Source organism: Apteryx rowi, unplaced genomic scaffold (genome assembly GCF_003343035.1).
Source record: "Apteryx rowi isolate R43461 unplaced genomic scaffold, aptRow1 scaffold_394, whole genome shotgun sequence".
Classification (NCBI taxonomy): Eukaryota; Metazoa; Chordata; class Aves; order Apterygiformes; family Apterygidae; genus Apteryx; species Apteryx rowi.
This window is the reverse complement of record NW_020450463.1, coordinates 568,664-588,383: the sequence shown is the minus strand read 5'-3', so window position 1 is coordinate 588,383 and position 19,720 is coordinate 568,664. Positions and strand designations below refer to the sequence as shown.

General features: G+C 45.7%; 1 protein-coding gene and 1 long non-coding RNA gene across 2 annotated transcripts in view; one reads left to right on the top strand and one right to left on the bottom strand.

The window, feature by feature from the left end:
- ZHX2 (zinc fingers and homeoboxes 2) overlaps positions 1-5,746 on the top strand; it is a 46,559-nt gene extending 40,813 nt beyond the window's left edge. Inside the window, exon 3 of the mRNA XM_026074668.1 lies at positions 4,503-5,746. The gene's annotated coding sequence lies outside the window, so the exon portion shown is untranslated. The remainder of the gene's footprint in view (positions 1-4,502) is intronic.
- A 532-nt stretch (positions 5,747-6,278) lies between these two features.
- LOC112970362 lies at positions 6,279-19,691 on the bottom strand. The gene is made up of 2 exons (XR_003254972.1): positions 11,420-19,691; positions 6,279-9,635 (listed from the first exon to the last, which is right to left on the bottom strand). It is a non-coding gene; the product is annotated as an uncharacterized LOC112970362 (long non-coding RNA).
- Between the last annotated feature and the right edge of the window lie 29 nt (positions 19,692-19,720).

Below are 19,720 nucleotides of genomic sequence, written 5' to 3'. Positions count from 1 at the left end.
ATCTAACAGAAAATGGCACACAATACATTAACAATCACAGAGAACACATTTTAGAAATAATTAATAGTTTTCTGATATCTAATAAGTAGAAATACTGAAGCGTATTATCCTTTAAATGCACGCACCCCCAAAACCAGGGCAGGCCAGAGTTCCTCTACATCTACACTAAAGACTTTTATTATTGCAGCTTTGCAGTAGTTGAGTTGAACCATTAAATGTTGTGGCAGTGCAGTTTTTCCTCACAAGCCATGCTGGCTAGCCTAGAGCTTTCCGATTTCTCCTTGTGAAACACTTATCCAAAAGCCTCCTGAACATTTCCTCCAAGTTTAAAAGGGAAACACTCCAATGGTTTTATTTTTGAGCTACAAATTGTACAGACTTTAATTTTTTGAGAAATGTCACAGCATCTGTACTGCAAAATATTTTAAAGCTCCAGACTGCAGTACAACACGTTGTCCTGCATTATGCTCATGGAAATGGGTAGTTATGGGCGTAAGGAAGAGGTTGTGTGTTACCTGAGTGGCAAACACTGAGGTTAAAGGAGGGAGGACTTGGGAACAGCATTGAGAGGTGTCGTCTTCTGGCCTCGGTAGCACGCTGCTCTCCTTGGGATGCCACCACTGTTTCTGAAGCCACATCCAAAATTAGAGCTGGAAACTGATCTGGCTTTTAAAACCAAATGAGCAACAACAAAAAAAATGCACTGTAGGATTTCCCCCCCCCCCCCGGTTGTTATTCCAGGTCAGTTCCCTGTTCCAGCTACGAATTTTTACTAACGTAATGGAGGAGAGGCAGTGTGCCATGGGCTAGGAGTGGGAATGGGGGTAGGAGGCTAGGAGAGAGTGGGATTACCTTATTAAACTTATTTTTTGCGAAGGCTTTGTACTGTGAAACCAAGCTCTGCTGCAACCCTGTTTCGGCAGCGCAGGTTTGGCGCCTGTGAGCAGCACAAGATGTGCTGCAGTCAGAAACCTCCGACTGTGAGACCTAGCGCAGGTACCGGCCGTAAAGCTCTGCTGCTGTGCAGGTGTTTGAGTGTGATCAGAGAGGAATTCTAATAAAAACTTTGATCTCAGTTAAACTTTCACGACTTTATCTTTTTGATGAGGCGTTTTCAAATGGCTGATTATAAAATACTCCTGCTGAGAAGAGCTGCACTGGAGCAGGACTTTCACGGCGCAGATCACTCAGTTAAGACCAGAGGATCGTTTTGTCCTCTGCTCTTTACCCCTCTCGGCATGCCGGCCTGGGGCCTCCACCAAAGTCTGTCGTCCCTTTTGTTTTCCCTTCTCTTCCCCTGTAGCTCTCAGCCCCCAACTGCGAGCGCAGTTCTGGTGACTGCATGGGAGCCCCGACAGGCAGGTCCTGGTGCAGGAGCGTTGGCACGAAAGCCGGGTGCTTTGTACCCTGCCACCCATGGGAGCCTCGGAAAAATCCCTGCAGCAGGCTCCGGGCAGTTTCAAGCAGGCACTGAACGGGCTGCCCCTTCCCTTCGGGCTACGCCGAAGCTCTTATTTGTGTGAAGCGTGGCTGTCCTACCTAATTTTTAACTAAAACGTCGGTGTTAAATTAACTAGGAGTTACCTGAAATGACAGCCGTGGTATGCCTGGAAAGCAGAGAGACCTGAAGGAGAGCTCGTTTTTGCTGAGCTGGCGACTTCCCCTGTGTTACGCTCTGGCATAAAAGGGACCTTCCTAATGCTGGAGTCCTTGGTACCTTGGAGGGGCTGCGGTGCTGTCCTGGCCTCAAATGAGAAGTACTGCAAAGTACTGAAGAGCTGACAGGGGACTTCTCCTTGCCTCGGCTTTCACGCAGCTGTAGTCATTATGTGAAGCTTTCATTGCTCAGCTTGACGTCATGCACAGACATAGTCCTTCGATATTCATGGTGTTGCTAGCTCCTCAGCTTGATGTATGTGCTTTAAAGTGAGCGTTATTCTCTGTTAGTCTTGGTATTTCTGTCATTGGCTGAGCTCATGTGTAGCTCCTGTAAAACTTGAACTGTTCCAGAGCTGCTCAGGTCCCTCTTAGCTCAGGTATGTAGTTTTAGGAGTTTCTGAAATTATTAGGTAATACTTTATTATAGCCTTGATGGACATGATGCCTTAGCAAATGGGATTTTTCAGAACTGATCTGTGTTCACCAGATTCTGCTACTACTGAGGCCAGGGGGAGTTTTACCGCTGCCTGGCCTCAGTGAGAGCAGAATTTGCTCAACACTATGAAATACCAGCCATAGGCTAATGAAAGTATCTGTTAGAGTCTGTTTCTGCCTCTTTGAAGTTCTTGACAAGATTGGATTGATTCCACAGAGTAGGATCGTGTTCCTTAAACAGTAAGGCTGCTAGAAGTGTCTCCATAAGGTACCGGGGCCTTCAAGACGTGGCTGGCTCCTGTAAGGTGCGTTGCAGTTGTCACTAAAAACACTCTGTGCGCTCATACCGAAGCCTCCCATCCTTCTCGTTATGTCAATACCGTGTTGTAGCTCCATTTCCGTCAATAGCGATACTCCTGCCTTCCAACAGCATGGGTTAAGATTAGGTCTGTTGTCAGCATTTGTGCAAGCCTGACGGACAGAAATTGGTGCTAAATTAAATGCAGCAAATTGCAGCTCAGTCATGAGAGCGGGGACGGCGAATGCCAGCGCGATTGGCAGTTGCTGCTGGCTTTCTTCACAGCTTGGTCTCCCAGGGGGGTTTTCCCAAGATCGGTATTTCTTCAGAGCTTTTTCTTTTTCTCAGAAATGTACATTCCTCCCCATCCCACCCCCTGATACAAACTTTCTTTTTGAGTCGTTCCCACGACCTCCACCTTGGGCCCAAATCTGGAGAGCTGCAGCCACCTCACCACCTCGCTCACGGTGAGCACGAGGTCCCTGGGCGCCCCTAAAGACAGGCGCCCCGGCTCTTGCTAGCTGGGAAGTGCTTGCCCCCATGCTCGCTGCTCCAGGCGCTCGCTTGGCCGCAGTCACCTCCCTGGGATTGTGTGGAGCTTGGGGGAGATCTGTCCAAGGGGGAAAAAAAACAAAACCCACAAATCTGGGAATTGCACGCAGTAGAAAAAAGTCCCCGAAAAGTCACTCCTTGCTTCATATGTACGTGTCGTACTGAGCATCAAAGGTTGTCTGGGCCCTCTTGGTGTCTTCAGCTCCTTCGGACCGTGGCGGGAGCTGAGATCACTCAGCTTCTCATGTGGCCTAACACATTCCTCACCGTCTGAAACTGGTAAAAGCTAACAACCCTGGGCTTTCCCTCCCTTCCTGCCCAAGTTCTTGTTTTTCTTGTGGTTTAGGGTTTAATCCTTAACGCCAGCTGTAGTGCCTGTTCCCGTTGTTGGGCTCCCTCCTGAAGGCGGCGTGGGATTTACCAGCGATCGCGGCAGAACTCGGGTCACCCTGGGACGTTTCGCGGGCCTGAGCCTGAAGCACGGGCGACTTGCTGTTTCCCCTAAAATCAGCAAGGCATGTCGGAGAACCAAGCTCTAAAGCAATGAAGCAATAGAGGGGAGGAAGCAAAGCTCAGTACAGCAATTAAAAATTGCTAATGAGTTGGGATGAGAGCAAGGGGGCGAGAAAAACCTGCAGGGACCGGGAGGCTTTTTGCTGTATGGGTGCGTGCAAGCCCATGCTCTTTTACTGGCCTTGACTGCTTTGCTTCCTGAGCTGTGGATGCCAGAGCTCACCGCTTCTCTGGAAATAGCAGACCTATTAGCAGCATTAACAGGGGCTGTGAAATACTTGGTTAGCTCAGCTTTCTGTAAGCCTCGGTGCGGGCTGAGCGTGGAAGAGGGTGCGGGAGATGTAGCTCCTGCTGCTGCCTGCAGCTTCAGCATGAGCAGCCGCTTGCGCCTCCACGCTTCGAGCAAGGGGGAGGAACATGCAGAGACAAATCGCTGTTGTGGAGCCCTGGCCATGTGTCCCTGTCTGATCCGTGCTGAGAACTGGGTGTATGTGTAGGCAGGCGAGTTTTTGAGGCGAGTTTTTTTTAATCACTAGTCCCTGGTACAGCCTTTCCTTCAGTGCAGGAATCGTAGGAGAGCCCCTGAGTCGCTCTGTGCAGCACAGAAACATATAATTTTTTTTCCATTGTCTTGAGGTTTGTGTAATTCATTTTTAAAACCATGCAAAAAATTGTATAGAGTATTTATGGGCAAAAAAGGACCTGTAGCCGTCTTGCCTTTAGCTCTATCTGTTCCTCTTCACAAAGTAGCTGCCTCCAGCCCTTGTGCCTAAAACCATCTTTGAACAACCGTGAGGATCTGTGCAATTTATAGGGTAATAATGAACTAGCAGCGAGTCCAGGCTCGGCTGTGTGTCCCCGTTAGAAATCTGTGGGGAGGTATTAGTTGAATGTTGTATGCAACAAAACATCTGGTGCCCTACTGCAGGGTCCAGCTGAGAAATGAGTAAGCTTCAAGGTATGGTTAATAGAAAATCCAGTGCTGCTGCTCATGTAATTGTTCAGAGTGCCTTTAAAAATGATGTTTCTTTTTTAATTTTTGCAGGGGTTCTGATCAGCTGCACTGTCCTGACAATGAAGGGGAAATGCTGTTTGAAAATAGAAGAAAAATCTATTTTCCTGCCTGGGGTGAGATAGTGTGTTGCAACTCCAAGTCTCAAACCGCGCTTGCAGAGGCACAGCGAGAGATACCCTTGTGGAGCATCATCATGGGATTGTTCATAGTGCCAAAGTCCTACTACTGCATTAAAAAAAAAAAGAAAGAGAGAGAAAAAAGGATCCCTGTATATAGGTTTCTCCTTTGCTTCCTCTCCCACCCACTTTCCTGCCCAGCCTCTTCCTGTACTGGAACAGATTTGTACAATGTGGAAATTTTGTTAACTTTTTAATCAGTGCAAGTTATTCTTGCCTATCATGCCATTGCAAAATTTGGGGGTTGGTTGGGGGGAGGGAGGTGTCTTTTGTGGGGAGGGCAGGGGAGAGGAAGCTTTTTTTGAGGTGTTTTCAGAAACATTTGGAATCATTTGGAATCCCTTGGGTGCAGATCAGCGCCTGGTCCCAGGTTCCCACCCCAGCAAAGGGGTTGTTCTGGCTTAGCTGGGGAGGGAGGGGGGGTGTTTCAAGGCTTTTTGTTTTGTTTTATGGCCATCTGCTACCAGTTGAAGTATTTAAATCTCTGCTTTTCTGTGCTCCTATGAAGCGAGGCTTTTCCAGCTCCTGTACTTTGCTTTTCACAAACCAGCCCAGGCCACAGCTCTCTGAACATCTTGCTAGAATGCCTTTTCTTTTTTAGCACTTTTTGTTTAAACATGCAGTGCAACCCCCAGAGGGGTTGCAGTGAGGAAATTAAGATGCTTCATAATCTGAACTTGTTTGTGTTTCTTTGGTTGGTACAAAGATGGACAATATAAACAAAAGTCTGCCCTCCAGCTTTAGATATTGTAGCGCACAAATGAAATTCCTGATTAACTCTCGCCACTAAATTTTTAGATCAGTTCTAGATTCCCGAGTGCACTTTTTTCAAATAATGCTAATTTTCTTTGCGTGGGGATGTCTGTGCGGGCATGTGTGAAGAAGAAAGAGAGGAGCGAGCATGTGTACGTGCGTGTCCGAGAAAGCGCCTGTGAGAACCGTGTGACGTGTTGCTCTGACTAGCTGTGTTTTAAAAACTTACCCGTATTTCCGTACACTGCACAAATATAATGCTAGGGAGTTTGAATAAATCCAACTTTTCTAACTTGTTGCTCATTTGTTGTAACTCAATAAAACAAAGGCTAAACATTTTGGTAACCTTTTTCTCGTCTCTTCTTTTTTTTTAATTAAAAGCAGAAATCAGCCCCCACCAGCTCTGCATTTGTACACATGAGCTCAGCGTCTTTATAGCTGAGATTAGGGTTTTAACTGGTTTTGCAGTAATCGGCTTGGCAAACACTAACCAGATTAAAATGAACTCGGTGAACCACTGATTTTTTTTCCCTCCAAGGTTAGAAAGTAGTTCCCCTCCCTAGGGGTTAGATAGTAGCTGTGCGTGGGGAACCGTGTTCCCCACACGTCCGTGGGCTCTCCGCAAGGTCTCCGGTGGGGAGCACRGCAGTTAATGCAGGACCAGTGGGATGAGGGGGGGCTGAGTCAGCGGTGGGACTGGTGCGAAACCCCGGCCTGGCGCRGTCGGGGAGTGAGCAAAGCTGGGGCAGGGTGCGTGTCCCTCTGGAGTCATTTCCTCTGGGGGGGGGCTCAGCAAAAACAGGAGCAGGATCCCAATTCTGAACCGAGATCAAAGACAGGAGCTACATGTGTTGGAAGTTAAAGCTTGAACACTTGGTTGGATTTGGAGGTACCTTTATTTTGGTTGCATTCATAAAGCAAATGAATGAATGAACCCTTCACTGAGACTCACCAATACAGAGTTATTTTTGCTAATCATCTGCACAGCATTTAAGTGTCGGAGGAGGTTTACAGTGGGTGGCAGAGCGCCCTTTCCGACTTAAGCTTTCTTACAATAGAGTTGTCTCGTTCCTTCTTGAAGGGGAGTGAATTACCTCCCACCATCCGCGAGCGTGCATGGGGCTGCATCATGAGCTGTGCTTGCTGCACATCCTCGTCCAATAGCAAAATCCAGGGGAACCTCAGCTTTTACGCACGCAAATGCAGTCGGGGAGCGTGTACATGAGTTATGCCATCGATCACAACAAGGCTAATCATGCTCAGTGCTTTGAGCTACAGGCCATACAACCTAATGCTCCATACGTGGAGCCTGTTTCCCGCGCAGTCACGTACGTACACCCCTGTGTGGTTTGTCAAGTCAATAGGTGAAAGTGTCATGTGGCAAAAAAAGAAAATTTCTCTGATAGGGTCTCCTCCAGGACTGGAAATTTGTAACAGAAACTAATTGCCGCTTCTGACTGCTTTGCTTACATGAAAGGATGCTAATATTTTAATTGCCCTTGTGCACAGTTTTCAACAACCACTTGGCAGCTTAATATTCCAGTTTGCATCATCTCTTCTTGTTTGGTGTGCACGTATGTATGTGTGTCTGGAGCGCTGACCTACTTCACTTAACTAGCAGCACTCCCATGGATCTCAGTGGGAATTTTAGGAAGAACAAGACACACCTGGGTTTTCTGTACTTGTACAGCACCATACATGGTGGGATTATGGGCCATGACAGGGGCTCTTTTAGATTGCTGCAATACAGATGAAACAATAGCAGTAGCCCTGGAGGTTGTTATTGCATAGATAATAATGTTGAATCTCTCCCAGAACAAACTTGCTTGCAAAAGAATGACAGGGGCTTTGCCAGCATCTTCCGTAAAAGCTGGCAGTACAGCAACATGGACTAGGTCTGTGTAGGCAGGTTATGGTAAGATATCAAGCCTTCAAATGTAAGGTTTCTTCAGGGAAAACCTATCCCATTTCCCTTTTTAGCTTAAAGCACCCCAGTTCTGCACAAAGATTGCTCTACGGTGGACGCCTGAACAAGTTGATGAAGTGGGTATTGCAAGCAGGCTTTGTTTTTAATTAATACCCATGCAGTGACTGCATGTCTATGAGAGTCCAAGTATCGAGGCACAATCAGAACGTTGTTTGCACTCTGCTGCGATTAGGGAAGTATTTGGGTACGGGTTTGCATTGCATGCTGGTGAAAAGAGTCTGCCAACACGTGGTTTTGTCATTCATGAGTGTGTCTCATCCAGTGCAGGAGCCGGGCATTTTCTCCACTGTTTATTTTTGAGAGCAGTGTCCTCGAGCTAGCTAAGCCTTGAGATTGCTTGGGATATCCCTCCTCCACTGGGACGCAAGGCTGCTCCTCGGCTTCACTGACACCACAAACTGCTCCTCAGGACCAGAATTTACTGATGTTCAAGTTTTGATTGACATCTTTCACAACATTTTCTTTTAACATAACTAGTCTCTCAAAATTTTTTAATCAATCAGAAGAAATCTCGTTAACAGACGCACAAAAAAAAAAAACCCACCAGTTTTTGCACTTGTGCATCAGTTTTCACAGTGCTTAGAAAAGGCCAACACTTGGAAGCTAGGAACCACTTGAATTAGGTGGCCTGTACTTCCTTAATTTGCTCCACTTGTATACTGTCAAGAGGATGTTTTTTTCATTATATACAGATGCTATTTTTCCTGCCCTGTTCGTAAGATGAGGGGATGGATGCTGTTCAGAAAATGTGCAGCTGTTAGCTTTTTACTGCACAGTTATTCAGGCTCTGCTTTGAAAATAGATTTATTCTTTTTTTTTCAGGTTTTTCTGTAGTTCATGCTGCTGCATCTCAGCACCCCACCAATATTAAGCAGTCAGTTCCCAGAATAACTTGCGATGGGGTGTCTGGATATTGTACCCATCTTATAGATGAGAAGCTGAACCAAAGAAACCTGAAGGTCCTACTAATTTGAGAGTACGGTTGAAGATAACCAAGCACCACAGGCTTTTTTCAGTGTGGTTGGCATTTTCTAGCTTTTTCTTCATGTACAAAACAGCTGACCACTGACTCCAGCTGCAGCTCATGCACATGCCTTGCCTACAAAACAAACCCTGCTTGTTCATGTCCGGCACCCAGAGGAACACATAATTTAAGGCTCAGCCACCCCACGTTTGAGGCCGCACTGCCGTTAGTACCCTCCCAGACCCATGTAGAAAGCAGGAAGACTAAAATCCACCCTTGTCCTTCTTGGCATTTCTTCTTCGAGAGTGGACCACAGCGCTGCTTTGCACTGTCGTTCCAGGTGGGCCCAGGAGGACTAGAAATACTTGATTTCCATCTTCTGTATCTGGTAACGTCAAGTGCGGCAACCACCTGACGAGGTTCAAGTTGACAGCCTGGGTTGAGGGACTCCAACCAGCGCTTGCCTGGGGACTGCAGTCACCCGGGGGCCGGCGTGCCTGACGGCCCCCCCAGAGCGGTGCTGCCTCTCCTCATGCTCGAAGGAGGCCATGGCTCGTCTGGGAAGAGAGCCGAGCGCCCGCTGGCTTGGAAGGACCATATGGAACAGGGGCCACGGCAGCGGTGCCCAGGGCTGCCCCATAGCGTCCCCACGTTTACCAGGTTACCACGCCCAGGGCACCCCAAGCGCTGATATCTCCTGCTCCTAGGTGTTCGGCTTTGCTGTGGCAGTGGCCTTCTTCCACAGCGCTCTGGCAGGGCCATGTGCTGGTTTTTTGTTTGTTTTAAGGAGGAAAGGGAAATGTTAGTTTACGTAATGCGTTAGAACACGCTGTTGCTAGGGTGGCTTATAATTCAGCCAAGTGTGGATGCATTTTCCTAGGGAGGGTGAAAAGCAGAGGTGACATAGGCCATTGCCTTGCTGAAGCCCTTTCCCTAAAACGGGGGGGAGGGGGAATGGGAGTTTCTAGAGCTTTCCAAAAGCGGGGGCGCCATTCCCACCTCAACTCTCCAGCGCCGACCTTTGGGAATCACCTTTAACGCAATGCTTCGAAAGCCCACAAATTTCACCACTGAAACTTTCCCGGTCACCTTCCAGCCCTTGCACGGCCTTCGCTAGTGAAGAGACCTGTTTCTAAATCGCGTTGGCTAACAGGAGGGGGAAAGAGTTATTAATTAATTAATTACAAAGGCACATGAGGCTCCAGGAAGTCAGCTCGGCATCCTGATAGCCAGGGAAGAGCACAGCGGCGAAGCGTGAACCCTCGTGTTTTCTCAGTCATATCCTGAGGAGAGAGACCAAAGGCATTTTAGGTCAGCAAAAGGGATGATTTCCATGCTCATCTGATCACTAATGAACGAAGGGGAAGCTGCTAGGAACGGGGTCTACGGCTCTGCAGCGTAATTCTGAAAATACTCGAGATGATACAGCAGAACGGTATGCGTTAAGAGAAGGTGCGGGAAGCATAAGATATGCCCCAAAGGAACGAAAAAGTCGCACAGAAACCTGAGGGCGGGTTGCTAGGGGGTTGGGCAGCTGAAGCGTGTCCCGACCGGATTAGCGCAAGCTCGGGCGATGGTGGAGGCAAGCGCCGAGTGAGCGGGGGTTTGCCAGACCGATCACAAAATGGGTGTTTTGATCGCAGCTGGCAAAAGCAGGGGTTTTCGCTGTCACATCCCCGACAGACCTGACGCTCCAAAATGGTAATTTTAATCCCATTATAATTCTTATAATTTRACTATACTATGAAAACCACATAGCAAGCCACACAAAATTGTCCCTTCCTTGCTCTTTCTCTTACTTCTTTAAAGTCTACGCAAACACAGTGCAATATATCAAATAAAAATTTAGTATCACAGTTTTAATTTAAAAAAGCATTACTTTACAGCACATCTACGGGGTAGTTAAAGGAATAATACCACTAACCCAAGTTTATGGATACAGAAGCTCAAAGATGTCTACATAATTTTTCACAAGACTGCGGAACAAATGGGCTAGATACAGAGCCAGAGTTCAAGCCTGCCTTGTTTTGAATTCTGGTTCAAAGCTTTATCTTCAAATTGTGTATTTGTTTATATTTTATAGATAGTACAAAATAGTCATTATTGCTGTTTTGTCTGCATTTCTTAGTCTTTTAGGTGTTTTGCCTTCTAAGGGGCGAAGACGCATGGGGCAGGAAGGAGCAGGCTGGGGCTGTGAGCCCTCGCGGGGTAAAGCAGAGCCCCGGGTTGTCCTGCAGACACACGTCCCACCCGACCCCACTGAGACCTCGCCTGGTCCCCGGCATAACTCTCCAGCCAAAGCTTTCACCTTTCTACTTTACTTGCCTGCATCTGCCTCCCTGCACCTTTAAGTCCCTCGCTGTCTCCAATTTACGGCGCCCCTCCTTGCTCTCGGCAGCCCCACGGGAGGTGCTGGATGCTAAGTGCTTCTCYGAGCCGGGCCCCCAATTGCAGCCAGTCTGACATTTCTGGCTTTTTTATTACTGCCGAGGGGGGATTTCTCCTCCCTTTACAACAGGAACTCACAGAGTGCCTCTGGGTGTGTTGTGACACGTTGGTCTGTGAATGCGATTAAATCCCTCTCGGTATTATGGGCAGCACTATCTCCTCAGAGACGGAGCCGCTCATCCTCTTTGGCCCATCTGAACTGCTCATGGGAGGTCACCAGTATCAAAACGGACTTTGCCACATGGTGGCGTTTAATATACATCTGTATCTAAATGTTCAAAATCTGAGATATTTTGCTTTTTCCAAGTGTTCATCCTCTAATCCCAGCGGACCCTCTGTCTCGACGCTGGTGCAGCCAGCTACTGCTGATTAATGATTATGCAGTTCTCCAGCAACTTGGAAATACTTGACTTTGCCTCGTACCTCAATATGCTCCCAAGACGTGCATTAAACAGCAGAGTCATGGCTTATTGCCTGACTGTTAAGCCTTTTCCTAAAGCGATCCTCCCCAGTGCCTATTAATTGCTTTCACACAAATTCAGGTTTATTTGAATGTCCTCTGACAGTCTGTTGACTACAATTCTGCTCCACGTTTCCCAAGGTACTTTTGAACATTTACCTTCATCTGGGCTGGCTGTAGCTGCAATCTTTGATCCACATCATCTACTGGCTTTCTTGAAGGGTCTCAGTCTGACTTCAGACGTGGGTGCACAGCTTCCCCAAAACTTGGAGTTGAGTAGAGGATGCTGAGCTGGGTAATCGGCCCTTAAAAGCCAGGTAGTCTCACTGCAACTGGGAATTTAAACCAGCATCCAATTTCATCCACTGATGATGATATTATTACTTGTGACACATTCGCAGATGGAGACCGAACTGAGGTGTTGCTTAAGCTAGGCACTGCCCACGCTCAGAGCGAGGGGATCTGCCTGGAGCAGCCTGCCACACAAATAGGAAGATGCAAGCAGTACTGGCAATATTAGCAGCGTTATAGAGAAGAGGAACTGAAAGGCCCCAGAGCAGTGAACCATGGCTCCAACCCCGGTCTCAAGTCCAGATGCAGCTAGTGCCCTCACTGCAGGCAAGCGCACACGTGTTGCGGTACAACTGTAGCCCACGTTGCAAGGCTGGCTGGAAGGGAGGTAAGCTCAGCGTCTCGGCCAGGCTCTTGGGCGCCCTCGTGCCCTTCCCCTGGGCACTATGGGGTGCAACCAGCTTGAACCATAAACAGGCAAGCAGCCAGGAGCATGGGCAAGAGGCCCTGGGTCAGCCTGTTTGYGTGCTCCGAACCTGCTCTCTGTGATACTGATGTAGTCCAGAGGAACAGCCCCAGATGAGGAGCTCAACCCCTACCCCAGCCTCTGATCATCATCTTGCTTTAATGCTCTCTGTTAGGGATTTAAACAAAGTATTTTTTTTTTTTTTTTTAATAATGCCAGTGTTTCAAACATGGGGGATGGAAAATTGAACATGAAGCCACACTGAAGGTCATTCATACAAAGGCAGAGCAGACATTGTCTTCAATAATATTAAAAGGAAGACCAACCCTGCTGCGACAGAGCAAAAAAATGAATACTTCTTTTGATTGGAAAGAAAGTTTCTCCATGCCCAGTTGTGGTGCAGTGTTGCACAAAGGAGGCTGCTGTGGCTGGAAGCCATGAGAATTAATTACTTTGCTTTCTGAAGCATGTGCTGCTCCGTGCTGTTGTGCCAGCTTCAAGAATGATAAGCCCTCACCCAAAGAGGGCAGTTTTTTTCTTCTGCTGGGGGAGTTTTGCCTGTGTAAGTCACAGGAGGCTGCTGAGTTTTTGTTTTTTTCTTCATACATGGCCTAAGCTCGAACCTGAGCAGCACCACTTTCCTTTCAGATTCACAGACATGAATTTTATATTGTCCAAGGGAAGAAAATTTCACTGAACACCAGCACTCACTGAAGCGCCGCAGTGTAACTGCATTAAGCAGTGGCCTAGAGAGCTCACTACTGTTGCAATGGTGGATTAGAGCATCGTGATGGATACAGGTTTTTGACAAATACAAATTTATCTCCAAGCCACCTACTCTGTGGATTTTGCTTTCAAGGGCATTTTAGCATCTAAACCAAGATGAAATACGTCTCTCACAGAGCACACGGTGGGGTGGTGGCACTGAAGGATGCCTTCAGTGCTTCGTCCTCAGCTGCTCAGCAACGAATCTTGTTCCAGAATCAGCTTCTTGATGATGTTTTTGGCCTTTAAGAGTTCTGAATTGCTTTGTCAAGTCTCTTGCTCCATTATTCAATTAGGAGTTTGGTTTTTTTTTTTTTTTTTTTTTTTTTAAATATACAAGTGACTTGCAAACTGAGTTCAGACGTGTCTGAAGCTTTTGTCTTCTGCTCACAAATGACTTCCAGGTGTCCCTTGGCAGGAGAGAAATGGTTTCACTCAATAAAAACACCACCCACCAATTCAGGATAGCTGCAGATGCTGCCACACTGACCTTCAACAAACAAAATTATACAGCATTTAAGTTTTCATTGGAGTGCTGACACTCCTTCTGGTAAGCAGCAATTCGCATCTCTCCCGAAGCCAGTGTTTGTGGCCATCTGCAGCTTCAGAACCATAACTCCTACATCTCCTCCTAACTTCAATTTTTTGGCAACAGCTGCTAATTTACCTAAAGAGTTGCCCTGCACCTGTGTCCTTAAGTTCTTCTGCAATTTTTACATGAACAGCTCCTGATGACTTGTTAGACTCTTTCAGCAATACTCAACTGTTTTCTGAAGATAGCAGAGACAAAATTGACATCTCCTTAGCATCCCGCACACCAAAGTCCTTAATTTATCTTCATATCTTTAGTGTTTTTTTTAAATGTAACAAACGTAGGATTAAATACAAGTGACATTCAGATCCTGGCAGGCTTCCACCATTCATTTCTTGATGTGAGCTAGAACTCCTTACCAGACCATGCTTTGGACAACTGATTTTAATTTATTTCTCCTGAACAACAGTGATGTAATAAATAAATAAATAATAATGAAAAAAAGATTACCACTTGCACTCCTTAGTACCTAAGCAAGCCAAGAAACAAAATCTTATGCACAAGAAAGATCAGCTCTTATTTGAAATGATGTGCTTCTTAATTTATTATGTGCAGATAGCAGTTTCTTGATTGACACTTACACTTGTTCAACACCAGATCAATGCTTCAAATAATATGACCCAGATTACCAGCTTCTGAAAGCCATTGCCATCCAGGCTGTCAGACAAATGTACGGGGTGGGAAAAAATTTATATATACACCCATATCCTATCTATTGCTGCCACCATTCAGAAAGAGGGATTGCAAACCCAGGGCTGCAACACATTTCTGTCTCTCAACCTTCCCCCTTCCACCTCCAGCTCTTTACTGGGGTTGCACAACCTATTAGTGGCTGTTTTCTGGCCTGTGTGTAGCAAAGTGGAAGCCTGACACAGTGGCATAATCAGAAATAAATGCAAGTGCACAGAATTGCCCTCCTCTTATTTGGGCAACGTACAGTTTACCACTGCTCACGGCCCAGCAGGGAACAGCTAAGAGTAAGCTGGCTTACCTTTTAATGCCTACTTGAGCACAGCTTGCAACTTCACAATACTCCTCTGAAAGGGGAAAGATTAAAGCTGCGCAGGCAACACAGCTGGTGAATTGGGAGTGCCGGCCCGGCCCTACAGATTTTGCCCACAGATGAATTTAGCTCAAGTCCAAAAAATAGCAGCAATGCAAGAAGAAAGGTATATATATCCTCTGTGAGTGCTCTTGGCAAGGCAACAGTACTGAATTAAAGATCACCAAATATAAAGGTCAGACTGTGTACAGTCCTCCCCTGGGCTGAGGGAGATGCCCAGTCCTGACCTGCTGCTTCAGCCCATGCCTAAGGGCATCCTCTGGCAGGGGGCTCCTCCTGCACTCTTCTGCAGGCCTAGCCCCTTTTATTCCACCTTGGTCCCCACAGCACATCTCTATGCGTAAAAAAAGCCATAAAAACAGAAGCAAGTTCTCTCTGGGCTTTTGTCTATGCAGGCATCAAGACCAAACTATTCTTAGATACCCTTCCCTGGGGTCAGAGTTGCTACCTTCTTGGTAGTATACGAACAATGGTTTTTCTGCTACTTTTTCCCCCCTAGACAAAACTCCTGCTTCCCCTCCCCCCCCCTTCAGTAATATTCCCACACTTTTTTTTTTTTTAATGCAGCTAGGGGTCGTTATTAATTACACTGTTTCCCATACTCCATTTTCCTGCTCATTGTCCTCTGCTGCTTGTTGAGAGCCTTATCTTTATTAGCTGGTCTTATCATGACTCGATTACACATTAACAGAAACTCTCCTTATTCAGCAGGATTTCCTCAGGATTGCATTGCTTCCAGCTTCAGAAAGCAGCTCTGTGGAGCAAGCCACTCCACTAGAGCCATCCTAGGAAGTTATTGATCTAATTTAAGACGCACGAGGGGACAAGAAAAGCTGTAAAATGACTTTGAGGAACTGGCAGGAGCAGATTTAGAGGACAAAGCATGCCTGTAGAGGAGCAAATGCATTAGCTTATGTTGTTTGCATTGGCATTAAATTATACRGTAATTATTTGGTTCTGGTGAGCTGTGCTCTGAGAGCAGCTACAGAGCTATCTACAACCCTGCAGCACAGGGATTGCATCCAGCTAAAATGTCCCCCTATCTACTTAGTTACTCAACCAAATAATACAGCTGTAGGGCCTATTGTTATCTGTCTGCTTTCACAAAATTAGACTATGATACAGTTCTTAAGAGACTTACTAGACCTTCAAGTGCTGTATCACCACACCACATACACTACTGATAAAGGATTTTTCCCCTTCAATGCTTCAATCTTGCTCAGGAAGGTTAAACAGCATCAGTTTTAAGGGAAGGATTTTGGAGCTAGTTTTCTATTTCTTTTGCTTTTCCCTTATGATTGAGTATGAATTACACAAAAGAATCAGTTGCAAAGGACAGGGTGAGGGAAGCAAGAGACAAGGAAACGCAACGCAAGAGATGAGAAAATTGTTTCTTAGTTGACAGCTTTGTCAGCCCCCAAAATACATCTCTTGAAGGCAATGCTCCATCCAAGGACCCCTCACGCAGATAAAACCTCGCAGTGTTAGACAGGGGGCTGCGACAGATACTCGAGGCAAGGAGTAGCAAAGCCCTGTTTGTTTAATGAGAGCTTTCCCTCCAGGCTTGAAGGAGTGGTATTGCTGTAATGACACAGCTCTTCCCACTCCCCTCTACTCCCAAACCCCAGCCTATGCACGTCTCATGGGGTCGCTCAGGGGAATAGAGATGAGGAGAAGGTTTGCAGAATTCATTAGACATTCAATGGACCCAGCTGGAAAAAAATAGTTAACACTGAAAGCACAAAAGCTCTTCTTCTGAAATAGAAGCAGCAAGCTCCAAAAGCATATACAGAATTTGAGAACAATTGCTCCGAGTTTAACTAGTTACTTTCATCAGGCTATCTCAGAGAAAATGCAGCTAATACCTGGGAAACAGAGATGGATGTGAGCAAGGAAAGAGGTATTAAACTGGTTATCTCCTATGGGGGGGGGGGAAGGAAAGCAACTGGTAATTTACTGCCTGTACGACAGGCAATAGAGGCAAGAAAGATTATAAATTGCTGTAAAACCAATATTGCTACTGGGCCTATGATTTTAAGTATCAAGACTCCACTTCTGAAAATGGTTTGAAGCTCTTCTTTATATATGATGGCTGTCATGGTGGGTAATGGATGAAGAGTCCCTGTAACAACCTGCTCAGGCTTTGTAAATTGAGGAGGATTTACATTTTGAGGGTGGATAAGGTGAGTTCTGTATGAAGTTTTTCCTTTCTCTGCAGGGCTCAACCCTGGAGCAAGCACAGAGAACACATGCAGGTCTAATGTGCTACAACTGAGAGAATATTCCACAGAACATCCCTCCTGTGTTGAGGAATATTAATTTGGACCGAATTCTTCGGGCACAGTTTCAGATCAAAATGGGGAGGGGGTTGAATAAAATAATACTGTTCTAATTAAAATATTGAGGCGGAAAAAAAAAAAAAAAAGATTGCAACTACCCCAATAAGAGCAGCAAACATGCTAGGGAGCTTTGACCATGAATGCAGAAACTCCCTGCCCAGAAGGTACAGGTTCTCAAGCATCACCACGTACTCCCAGCTCACAGAACAAAGCAAGACAAAGCTGTTGACAATGATTCAGACTAGACCTTTTTCCAAAATGCAAATTGTTTCAGGAAAGGGTTGGAAATTTCAAATTGTTCCTTATTGTAATGAAAAGTTACTACCAGAACACTTTCTGAAAAAGGTTACAGAAGCGTTGTCCACCAAAATGATATGGTTTCAACTTTTAGTTTCATTTGAGTTCTAAAAACTAACACAAAATGCTTTGTGTGTTCTAACCTAACTAAAAAGTCAATTCAGAAGTAAAGTCTTGAAGCATTTTATCCTAATCAGTATCACCCAAATGAAATATTCTCATGTTGGAAAACTCCCTCCTGCAAACACTAATTTCTTTCTGATATTATTTCAGTGAAACCAAGCCAGGTTGCAGGCAAACTCAAGTCTGCTCTTCAGCTAGGGACCTGCCATTTATATACACATATACACACCTTTCCTTTCATATTAGAAGCTAAATTCCCCTCTACAGCATTCAGGAACAGCAGTTTAAATTCTGAGAGGCCTCCCCAGAAAAGGCTGCACCCTAGAGGTGCCAAACCGCAGCCTCCAAGAAGTGATTCAGCTGCATCTTCAGCCTTGTCTGCCCTACTCCTTTCAGGGTTGTATAACCTCACCAGCTTAGCATAGCTGCCTTCGGCCTAAAGAAAGAAATTCAACTGTCAGGTCATGCCAGACACTTCTCTCCTTCCTCTTCACTCAGTTCCCAGAGAGTTTTTGCATTTAGGTGTGCTGGCTTCCCATAGGAAGCTACTGCACCTGGCTATGTGCAACTTGGACTGCTACAGCCAAAACAGGCATTGACACAACTAGAAAGGAGTGAATCTTGTTCCCTAGGAATAAGTGAAGACTATGTTTTTGAATATTGTTAAGAGAGCCGCAGAGTAGAAGGTAAGTAAGTATCACTGTACTCTGCAATCCGGAGCATTCTGAATTTCAGCAAGAGTTTGGATTGTTGCAAAATTCTTGCTCCCTTGCTCATGGGTATGTCCAGGATCTTCTCAGAATCCTGCAAGATTTAATCTCCGTTTTCTGAATTTACACAACACTAGGGCTGAAAGAACAATAAAGGTCTTTCTGCCATCAGCTGCATACAGCTTTGGGATGTTCGGGCTTCTTATTGCTACCCCAGAATCTTTGCTGTACTTTTTTAAAACATTGATTAGATTTTTATCTTAAATTGCATACTCTGGGGAAGAAGAGCAAGACAGAACAGAGAATAGGACAAGACTGTAGCTTTCCTACTCATTTACACACATTAAACCCAAACCCTCTAACGTCTAGGCTTCCAATCACCTTTCTAGGAAACTTTCTAGGAAATGTTTTCATTTTCTAAATAAAAAATAAAAAATAAAACTAATGTTAAGTTTCAATAAAATCCTTAGGATACGAATGAGCCCCCCAAAAAGATGAGGCCAACACCCAAGGTATGCACATTTCCATTTCCTTTTCACAGCTGCTGAAATTAGCAGCGATAAACACAGACAATTCAGACTGAATAAGCATCTGTTTAAAAAGATGGGGAAAACAGTGTTACAAGACACAAGCTCAAGGCTTCTGTCTGGTGAAAGACTTACCTGCTTATTCTAGTTACAGTACAAATAGAGTCTCATCTCTCCCCCTTTACAGGGTTAAGGATTCAGCAAAGACAGGTGTTTTTTTTTCTTTGCAATCTGAAAGCAGATCATCACTTCTGAGCCCATATTGTGAAAAAAAGCACTTTGAAAAAACATTCTTTGGTCAGCCTATGAATACAACCCATTATCTTCTTTCTTTTTCATTCTAAAGTCCAGTTAAAAAGTCATTTGCCAACTTCTCGGTACCTTTAGATCCCTTCCTCCTAATTTTTTTTTAACCCCCCCCCCAAAAATTAGTACCTTATTAGACTTCACTACCTCATATACCCACTAACGTCATAGGCTCACAGTATTTTCATGAGAACAGCAGCAACAACAGAACCTTAGTTGCATTCCTCGGTCATGGTATTTACACCCCACGAGACAGGCTGTGATCACACACCGCTGTCAGAGCGGCAGGAAGCTCAAACACGTTTGACTGAGCTGGCTTGCAACGTTCTCCTGTGAGCAAGAGGGCACTACGCAAACCACAAACAAGTGCGATGGCCCCTCCAGCCTAATCCAGCAAGCAGGAGAGGCACACGGCACATTGCGGCCGGAACAGAGCACACGGGGAAGCCTCCTGGACTTTTCTCCTCTCATGACGCCAAAATGAAATATTGACACAATCACCTGCTAGAGTTTTTAAAGCACCAAATCTGAGGGGCTGAGAAGTCTTTTAGGGTTCATTAGAGCTAATTGACCAATTAATTTGAAAACAACAGGAAACATTACTACAAGGAAGTTTTCTACGTTTAACTGGCTGCTGCAAGGTGACCTGAACTCAGCCTGGAAAGCCTAAGGATTGCTGCAGGCAGCCTGCTGACACCCCTGGTTACAACAGAGACCACCGGACCCTTACACAGGGACCTACCCATCGCCCTTCTATCCACAGCCAATCCAGGCATTAAACACACACACTCAACTTTTAAGAAATACATGCAAGTATTCAGATGCAAGAAGGTTGCTTGTCATGTTTTTGTTTTTAAACACGGCCTCCAATTTCTGTGACCTTCATCATGGGTAATATGTTGGTAATAAGTACTCTGGGGAAACTTGGCCTTGACAGCCAGCTCCAGCTTTAAAGGCATTTGCAAGTGTTTTGTCCTTAGG